This window comes from Stomoxys calcitrans, chromosome 1 (genome assembly GCF_963082655.1).
Source record: "Stomoxys calcitrans chromosome 1, idStoCalc2.1, whole genome shotgun sequence".
Lineage (NCBI taxonomy): Eukaryota > Metazoa > Arthropoda > Insecta > Diptera > Muscidae > Stomoxys > Stomoxys calcitrans.
In genome coordinates, this window is record NC_081552.1 from 151631325 (window position 1) to 151642051 (window position 10727).

The following is a 10727-nucleotide window of genomic DNA, read 5'->3' on the forward strand; positions in this document are numbered from 1 at the left end:
GAGTAACATTTGATATGTTGAAGAGAAGCGTTATACGGTAACAATAGAAGCAAAACTTTGTGATAAAAGTATTTTGTTTGTCGTAAAAATTTTCCAAAGTTTTATTTTTTAGCGTGTATATACATAATCTGAGGACAAGATTAGAGAATACCAGAGGCTAGATTAATAAATACAAAATTATATTAATCCTTTAAATACTTAATTATTACAATTAAACAAATCATGATTGTTTAAAGATTTAAGTTTTTCTATATTAAATATTGACTATAGTAATCATCTTTATTTTGCAGGTATGTTGATTGAATTTGCCGTGTTCCTTTTTTGGGTAAGCTACAATTGAAGGTGACATACATTTAATATTTGATAATTTATTGTCAAGTGCATGGTGATTTCGAAGGAAAAACTCTCAATCAATACAACGCACCCACGATACTATAGAAAATTCAGAAAGTTTAAAAATACAACATTTTTTTTATGTGTATTGATGATTATTTTTCGAAACGTTTGTCACCCCGGGCACACTTTGTTGATTTTCTGAATACAGTTTTTTTTTTATTTTTTATATAGTGGGCATAAATGTAGTTCTGGAATTTGAATAAAGATTAAACATTTCGGTTATAATTTTTATTCTAAAACAACTTTGTTTAATGCATTCAAATGCCCTAGACCCAAATAAATAAAATGTTTTGGGACAACATACTTTTATTACGAAGTGTTTGTTTTTTATTGTAACTGCGTAATGTTTCGTTTCAACAAATCAAACGTTAGCCATAAACGCATATTCATTGAACGTAGCTAACTTTGTTTATGGTAAACCTTTTAGCAGCTTCGGCTACGGTAAAAGGACCTTTCTGTTGTTGGAAAACCTAAAACACTTTAATGGCAAAAGTGTTTCGATGGCTGCAAACAATTATTTGTTTACTGGACCAGCGGATCCATGGGATTTTCGGGCGTCCCCTTCTTCGCTGTCCTTGCGGGTTCCAGTCTACAACATTTCTTGCTATATCATCGCGCGGTCGACGTAGGATATGACCCAACCAAATCCATTTTCTTTTCCAGATTTCTACATCGACAGGGGAAGTGTTTGTTCTTTTTTGCAATTCTTCATTTGAAATACGATTTGGCCAGAAAATTCAAAGTATTTGTCGCAGGCGGCGATGTGTCAAACTCCAAGTTGTACAGTCACACAATAAAATAGATTCCACACTACTGTTGGCGATTCTGACTTTTGTATTATGTGAGATTTCACTGCATCTCCAAACTTTGTTGAGTTTAAGAAAGACGCTTCTAGCCTTGTTGATACGTACGCGTATGTCTGCTTCAGATCCTCCGTCTTTTGTTATTGTGCTGCCAAGGTAGGAGAAGTTGTCAACGTCTTCAATGACAAGGTCGTTTATAGTAAGCGGTGTTGTCAATCCCGATCCGTCCTCATCTTTTATTATTGCCGTTGGCCTGTTGCCGCTCATTTGTTGTACTGACTCGTAAGCACTACGCATATTCCCAATATAAGCTGCATTTTCAGCTTGCTCTGCCAGCATTTTTGAAATATATTCGGAGGCAGAGGTGCGATATTCACTTCTTTTTGTCCGTAGCAGAGCGTTGCGTAGACGTTTGCGGTGTTTTCTTTCCTCCATAGTTTCGTTGCTTATCATGATTTTTGGTATCGTCGAGCAATGCTGTCGAGGTGGCCGTCTCCGTACATGCTGCTGTTATGTCGGCCCATGTATGGGTGTTATTTCGCAGCTTCTCCGTTAATGTTGTCTTGTATTCGCGCGCTGTTTCAGTGTCTTTTAGGTTTAATAGGTTAAACTATGTGCTTTATGTTTGAATCCTTTTCCCGACGGCTGGGCGTAGACGTAGAGTGGCTTGTGGTCACTATCGATGTCGGCTCCTCGTCTAGTTTTCACATCCATCAGCGATATTTATATTTGCGATATGTGTATATTTTTATGGGGGAATTTTGAGCCTCCAATAAAGAGCCGGTTTCTTGCGCAGAAATCAACCATTTTGTCGACATTGTCATTGCTGGTATCGCCAAGTCCTTGCATTCCCATGTACTTTCCCTAAACAGAGGATGTTTTGGGTTGTAGTTTGACGTCTCGTTCTGGACTGGCAAAGTCTCGATGCTTCTGAGAGAGTTTTGACATTTCATGTTCCAATCAGAAGTCTGACGTTCCATGTTCTGAATTCATAAGTCGTTATCGGGGGGTTGTCAGCTCCAACAGAAACAGAAACATCAACAAGAAATGTTTCTGTAATCGTGATTTTTAAGTGGATGGTGGATTGGGCCATCGGTTGGCCATTTCTTTTAGCTCATCCGCTGCCGACCCTATTGCACGGATCCATCGTGTTCGTATCCGAACACCACCACCAGCTTGTGCTTGTGCTTTTTGGTTCGCCCCGCATATTTTATTTCTATCCACCGCCTAGGGAGGCGTCCGTTGATAGAAGTGGCATGGAAACTCCACATGTTTTGATATAGCTGTCATATAAACCGATCTTGGGTCTTGATTTCTTGAGCTTCTAGAGGGTGGTACAGGGTATTATAACATAGTACATTTGTTTGCAACACCTTAAAGGAAGAGAGAAAGACCCATTGATAAGTATACTGATCGACTCAGAATCACTTTCTGATTCGAATTAGCTATGTCCGCCTGTCTGTCCGTCTGTCCATGTTAATTTGTGTACGAACTACAGGTCACAGTTTTCATCCGATCGTCTTCAAATTTGGTGCAGGCATGTTTCTCGGCCTATAGACGAAGGCTATTGAAATTGGAAAAAATCGCTTCATATTTAGATATAGGCATATGTTCGTCCGATTTGCAGTAATATTGCAATAAAATGGTCATTTGTTAACCGATTCTCTCGAAATTTGGCAGGAAGGATTTTCTTATGACTCTTGAAATCGGTTCAAATTTAAATATAGGTCTTATATATATATATCGCCCGATTTTCACGCCTAGAGCCACTGCAAACGCATTTATTGACCAATCTTCCCAAAACTTTATACAACTCTTTCCTCGACAATTTCCACAATATCTGTAAAGTTTGCTCGAAATCGGTTCAGATTTAGATATAGCTCCTATGTATATGTGCGTCCGATTTTCAGAAATATTGCAATAAAGTGCTCATTTGTTAACCGATTCTCTAGAAATTCGGCAGGAAAGATTTTCTTATGACTGCCGACGTTGCTGATGAATTTCATAGAAATCGGTCCAGATTTAGATATAGCTGCTATATATATCGCGTGATTTTCACTTCTATGGTCACTGCAAGCGCATTGGTTGACCAATCTTGGCAAAATTTTGTTCAGCGCTTTCTCCTTTCAGATTTAGATATAGCTCCCAGAGTTAGATATGCTCATTTGTTAACCGATTCTCTTTCAATACTGGTGAATTTCATAGAAATCGGTTTAGATTTATATATATCTGCCATACATATATTTCGCCCGATTTTCACTTCTAGGGTCACTGTAAGCTCATTATTGGCCAACAATGCCAAAATTGTGCACAACACTTTCCTCAATGCCTACGAATCCCAAGTGGTAGCTTCAATCGTCAATAAAAAAAATAATTAGTGTGGATCTGAACCAGACCCGTAGCCCTGAATATCTGGATCGCACACAAACATTGACATTTATTTCAGGGTCCGCCCCCTTAACTCCCTTCAAATCGGCCATGTTTACCTACTATGGCAATAAGGGGCTCAAATAATAGGTATTTGAAAGTAGAAAACAAATTTCATATCCAATTTTGATATCCCAAGTGTTTGCCTACTCCAATCCACCACCAGAACCAAACTTGGATGGGCGGACCCTCTTCTTACCCTTTTTTCAAAAACGTCAGATCTTGGAGATGGGGTTGGACAATTTACGCGAAATTTAGTCTGTTTTTAATAACTCAAAAACAGAAAATTTGAATACTTACTTATGTTGGGATGTCTATGGCGGCCCCCACCCAAAGCTCGCCAAATGGAAATTTAAACCAATAATGACAATATTAGGCTCAAATGAAAGGTATTTGAGACTAGAGCACGAATCTGATACATGGGGTTCTAACTCACCCTAAAAACACCCCCATATCGGACATATTTACCGACCTAACAATATAAGGCTCAAATGAAAGAAATTTGTGTGTAGAGCATCAATATGATATCCACATTGGGGCGAAATATCTGAAAGGCCGTACTAGCACCCCCAAACAGGACTTTTTTCCTGACCGTGCCAGTATAGGGCCCAGATAAAATAAGAGAGTGGAAGATGGCGCATCGGATCGGGCCCTGTCAGCTAATTACCTGTTATAGCTGCCTTTTAAACTGATATCCCGAGACTTCTTGAGCTGTTAGGGAGCGCAATACTTGTCCGATTTGGCTGAAATTTTGCATATATCGTTTTGGTATGACTTCCAACAACTGTTCCAAGCATGGTCTAAATCGGTTGATAACCTGATATAGCTGTCATATATACCGATCTTCAATTTGAATTCCTGAGTGTCTGGTGGGTGCAATTATTACTCGATTTGCCTGAAATTTTGTGAGTGGTGGTGTTTTTCTATGACTTCTAACAGCCATGACGAGTACGGTCCATATCGGTCAATATCTTGATATAGCTCATATACATTTGAAAAAGTCTTTCAAAGAACTTGACAAATGCGATCGTGGTGGTGGAGGATATGTAAGATTTGGGCCGGCCGAAATTATCACGCTTTTACTTGTTTTCCACTGTGCAGGTTAAGCTCGAAGATGGGCTATGCCGGACTATATCTTGATATAGCCCCCATATCATGTCTTATTCCCATAAAAGGCGCATTTATTACCCGATTTCGCTGAAATTTGACACATTGAAATGTGTTAGACCGCTTGACATCTACACCGAGTGTGGTCTAGATCGTATTTGGATATAGCTGGCATATATTCCGAGCTCCCGATTTAAGTTCTTGGGCCCATAAAAGTCCATTTGATTACCTGATTTCGTTAAATATGGCACAGCGTCTTATATTAAAACCATTGACAACCTTGTTTGTATTGTTTTTTTGACTAGGGTCGGCCGGCTTATTTTCAACCTGCTTCGATTCTGGTCTCTGCTCCTGTTAAATCTGCAATTTTGTTAAGCAGGAAATGCTTCTTACGGAGCAGAGCGGTTTAATTGGTTTATTCTAAAAAATCGATAGCAATTCTCTTCTTTAAATGCTGATGCTTTCAAGCCGGCATTTGTGTGTGTTGTTTTTTTTTTATCGATTTTTGGCAAGTTTTTCTCGGGGTCTTAACTTCGGCAACACTATGCGAAATTTTTTAAGATACGTGTGTGTATATACCCGGCAAGTGCTTGTCATCGTTCTGGCTTTCTCTCCGAATTGCGCTCAAGGGAAACTTGTTTGCCCAAACACTTGTGCAGACATCAACACCTACCGCAATTTGGACAGACTTGGATGGAAAACTAGCAATCCATCGTGAGTGCGAGAGCCAAGAAGTGTGGAACAGATATTACTATGAAAGTATCGCCCAAAGCAAGTCTCCATCGGATTGAGAGACCAGTAGTTAGTTAGTAAGTAGGCAGAGATGTTATTTGTGCAGCTGACACAAGAGCTGTACTCCACCCCATGCACACGTATGTGTAAGTCTCTGCAATAGAGTTGACACGGATGGCGGCTTTTGTCTCCTTGGGTCCGGGTGAGACACAAGCCCACCTACGTCAAACTAAAAGAAAGCAGCCCAACAGCAGTCTCACTAGGCAGCAGGGGGCACAGCACATTCACCGCTCCCTTTGAAGACATTCAAATGCCTTTCAAAATGAAACGCCACCAGCAATGTGAGTCGAGCAACAACAACAACAAAAACAGCAACATCAGCATTCGGCACTTAACCAGTCAGGCAGCGCTGCAAAGGACTTTGGCCAAGAAAAAGTGCTGTAAAAGAGAAAGAAAATAATCCATCCGATATATATAAACACAAATAGTGTCGCAGTAGTAGTGTGCCTTTCTGCCGCCAGTCGTGTAGGGATGCGAGGGAAGGCAAGCGTGCATGCATTCAGTCGGGGAGATAAGTGCGGCGCTTGCGTTGGCTGTTGGCAAAGAGAAAGTAGTAAAACGGCTTACACTGCCATGTAAAAAACCGAACAAAAACAAAACAATGCGAGATTGGAATTGAGAGCAAATGTTTCAGTACGTGCTGTTAATATGTATCATTGTACATGGCGTGTAAGTGGGTATGTACACTTTACATTACCACAATCCGAATACAAGTCGGAGCACACAAACTGGTGTACTTTTGTTGAACTTTGTGGCAATGAAAGTTGCCAGATTGTAATATTTTTTTAAGCATGGTAAAGCCGACAAATCGAATAAATGTATTGAGTTGCCCAAAAAGTAATTGTCGGTAATATAGTAGTAATATAGTCGGCGTTGACAAATTTTTTTTAACGGCTTGTGACTCTGTAATAGCATTCTTTCTTCTGTCAGTTATCAGCTGTTACTTTTAGCTTGCTTTAGAAAAAAAGTGCGCGAAATTTTGTTTACATTTGTTTGTCTGGCGTCAATTTTAATACGGGTACCACATGTATTGAAAGAAATTCATTTAACAAACCGAATCAACGCTTGTGATATGCACCTTAAACGCAATGAATTCGATCCGTTTTTAAAACGAATCATAACTGGAGATGAAAAATGGATCGTTTACAATAACGTTAGTCGAAAACGATCATGGTCCAAGCATGGTGAACCAGCTCAAACCACTTCAAAGGCTGATATGCACCAAAAGAAGGTTATGCTGTCTTTTTGGTGGGATTGGAAGGGTGTGGTATATTTTGAGCTGCTTCCAAGGAACCAAACGATTAATTCGGATGTTTACTGTCAACAATTGGACAAATTGAATACAGCCATCAAGAAGAAGCGACCAGAATTGGTCAATCGTAAAGGTGTCATATTCCACCAGAACAACGCTAGACCGCACACATCTTTGGTCACTCGCCAAAAACTGAGCTTGGCTGGGAACTTTTGATGCATCCCCCATATAGCCCTGACCTTGCACCATCAGACTACCATTTATTTCGATCTTTGCAAAATTCCTTAAATGGTAAAACTTTCGGCAATGATGAGGCTATAAAATCGCACTTGGTTCAGTTTTTTGCAGATAAAGGCCAGAAGTTCCATGAGCGTGGAATACTAAATTTGCCAGGAAGATGGCAAAAGGTTATCGAACAAAATGACAGTTATATATTTGATTAAAGTTCATTCTAAGTTTTATTAAAAATGCATTTATTTTCTTTTAAAAAATCCGCAATTACTTTTTAGGCAACCCAATATATTTTAGATAGTTGTATTAGGCTCTTTTCGTCAAGTTTTTATAATGAATCAAACTTATGACACAATGACTTAAGTGTTTCCCATCGTTTCATCAGTTGGTTTAGAATTTCTAGCAAAATCAAATAAACATATAATTTTTTTTTACTTACTTTTTTTACTTATGAGAATATGATTAGGTTTTTTTACTTACATTTAGCTAATTTCTCCTTTACTTATGTTTATAAACAAGTAAAAGCGTGCTAAGTTTGGCAGGGCCGATTCTTATATACCCTCCACCAGGAATCGCATTTATCGAGGTCTTTTAACGCATACTTTTTAGGCAAACAATGGATAAAATAAAAGAATTGGTAGGGGCTTAAGAAGTTAAATATGGATATCGGTTTATATGGGAGCTGTATCAGGCCATAGAACTATTCAGAGCATATTTGACACCTATACGTTGAATAAATGCTGAATAAATCGAGATCCTAGATCTGTTTATATGGCAGCTATATCAGGTTATAGACCGATTTGATCTATATTTGGCACAGTTGGCACAAGTTGTGAAAAATTTCGGATAAGAATTGCGCCTTTAGTGGTTGAAGAAGTCAAGCTTCAAGATCGTTTTATATGGCAGCTATATCGGGTTATGAACTAATTTGAACCATACATAGCACAGTTGTTGTGAGTCATAACGAAATACTTCATGCAAGATTTCAGCCAAATCGGATAAGAATTACGCCCTCTTGTGGCTCAAGATCCAAGATCGCTTTATATGGTAGCTATATCAAAACATCGACCGATATGGCCCATTTACAATCCCTAACCGACCTACATTAATAAGAAGTATTTGTGCAAAATTTCAAGCGACTAGCTTAACTCCTCCGAAAGTTAGCGTTCTATCGACAGATAGACGCACGGACATGGCTAGATCGAATTAAAATGTCATGACGATCTAGAACGTATATACTTCATGGGGTCTTAGGCGTATATTTCGAGGATTTACAAACAGAATGACGAAATTAGTATACCCCCATCAGCAGGACTGCGCGAAACACACATTTTGTAACAATCATAAATAATATAAATAAATTGTCAACTTGTCTTCTTTGGTGTTGATTGACATCTGCATTCTCTCTTGAATTCGTAGGCTTTCCAATGTGCATCCCTCGTTTTCTTTCCAATCTTTGTCTAGTATTTTGACGTTTTTCAGAACAGCTGTGTGTCTTAGTCTTCTTTTCTAGTAACCCCACAGTTTAGGATCAAACATGTGTGAATCTGCTGTTATTTGCTGGCGGTATGATGTTTATGTTTTGCAATTTATTTAAATTAATTTTGTATTTACAAGAACAAAAAGGGGAATTGGCTAAAATGCTGCATTCGACATGCCAACTTGCATGAATCTAAACTGTGCAACTTTTACGATATTAGACCAAGACCAAGCCGACCGTACGTCTTGGTCGTATACGGTCTTCGGTTCACCTTAATATGTTGCGCCAGTGCTGTGCTGTTTTTTTCCTTTCCTTATGTCTGCTTCATGGTCGTTAACTCGTACACCTAGTCTTATTTCCGTTCCCACATAAACTTTGTTGCAATGCTCCCTTTCGTGCCCTTGCATTCTATCTCGTAGACAACATTTGGGTCGTTTTATTTACCAGTCTAGTGGATTCGTTAGCTTATGGATAAATAAAACGCTTTTCCCGCTATATGATTTGTACTTTAAACGTTGGCAACACTGACACACATTCAAAATAGTCAAATATTAACAACATACAAAATAAGTCATTTTAATGTTAACCCTTTGCGAACGAATGGGACATATATGTCCCACATTACTTAGATTTTTGAAAATTTGCATTTAACCAGTAGAGAATTAATGAGGGCATAAAATTCGGTCACAAACATTGAATATAATTTTCCCGTTTGGTTTTAGTAGGATGTCAAACACAAAAATTTGCATTATTATACCCACCACCATAAGATGGGGGGTATACTAATTTCGTCATTCTGTTTGTAACTACTCGAAATATTCGTCTGAGACCCCATAAAGTATATATATTCTTGATCGTCGTGACATTTTATGTCGATCTAGCCATGTCCGTTCGTCTGTCCGTCCGTCCGTCTGTCTGTCGAAAGCACGCTAACTTTCGAAGGAGTAAAGCTAGCCACTTGAAAAGTATGGTTCAAATCGGTCCATAACCTGATATAGCTGTCATATAAACCGATCTTGGGTCTTGACTTCTTGAGCCTCTAGAGTGCGCAATTCTTATCCGATTTGAATGAAATTTTGCAGGACGTGTTTTGTTATGATATCAAACAACTGTGCCTAGTATGGTTCAAATCGGTTCATGTTTTGATATAGCTGCCATATAATCCGATCTTGGGTCTTGACTTCTTGAGCCTCTAGAGTGCGCAATTCTTATCCGATTGGAATGAAATTTTGCACGACGTGTTTTGGTATGATATCCAACAACTGTGTTGAGTATGGTTCAAATCGGTCCATAAATTGATATAGCTGTCACATAAACCGATCTTGGGTCTTGACTTCTTGAGCCTCTGGAGGGCGCAATTCTTATCGGATTTGACTGAAATTTTGCACGACGTGTTTCGTTATAATATACAACAACTGTGCCAAGTATGGTTCAAATCGGTTCATAACCTAATATAGCTGCCATATAAACCGATCTGGGATCTTGACTTCTTAAGCCTCTAGAGGTCGCAATTATTATCCGATTTGCCTGAAATTTTGTACGACGGATTCTCTCATGACCATCAACATACGTATTTATTATGGTCTGAATCGGTCTATAGCCCGATACAGCTCCCACATAAATCGATCTCTCTATTTTACTTCTTGAGCCCCCAAAGGGCGCAATTCTGATTCGAATTGGCTGACTTTTTACACAGGTCTCCAACATATAATATAATTGTGGTCCAAACCGGACCATATCTTGATATCGCTCTAATAGCAGAGCAAATCTTTTCTTATATCCTTTTTGCCTAAGAAGAGATGCCGGGAAAAGAACTCGACAAATGCGATCCCTGGTGGAGGGTATAAAAGATTCGGTCCTGCCGAACTTAGCACGCTTTTACTTGTTTTTTCATTAATTAATAATGTCTCTATTTCGAAGACTTGCTAGACTAGGGGGCTCTATCTATCAGTAACTTTATACACAAATTGGTTTTGCAATATACCTTTACACTTCGTGCCCAAAGGTATCTAATAAAAGGGTAAATATCAGTTTTCGACTCGCTCCTATATATTCAGTTCTAAGGGCAAAAAATACCTTTTTTATAATACACAAAGCAACAAAATTAACTAAATTAGAACGTCTAAGTGTTTAAAGACGTGCAGTTTTCTGTTGGAATGGTTATCATTTCAGTTGCTAACGTAATTGCAACGGAAACCCTTTTAAAGGGGTATCAGTGTTAAATCTCGGATCTTGAGAG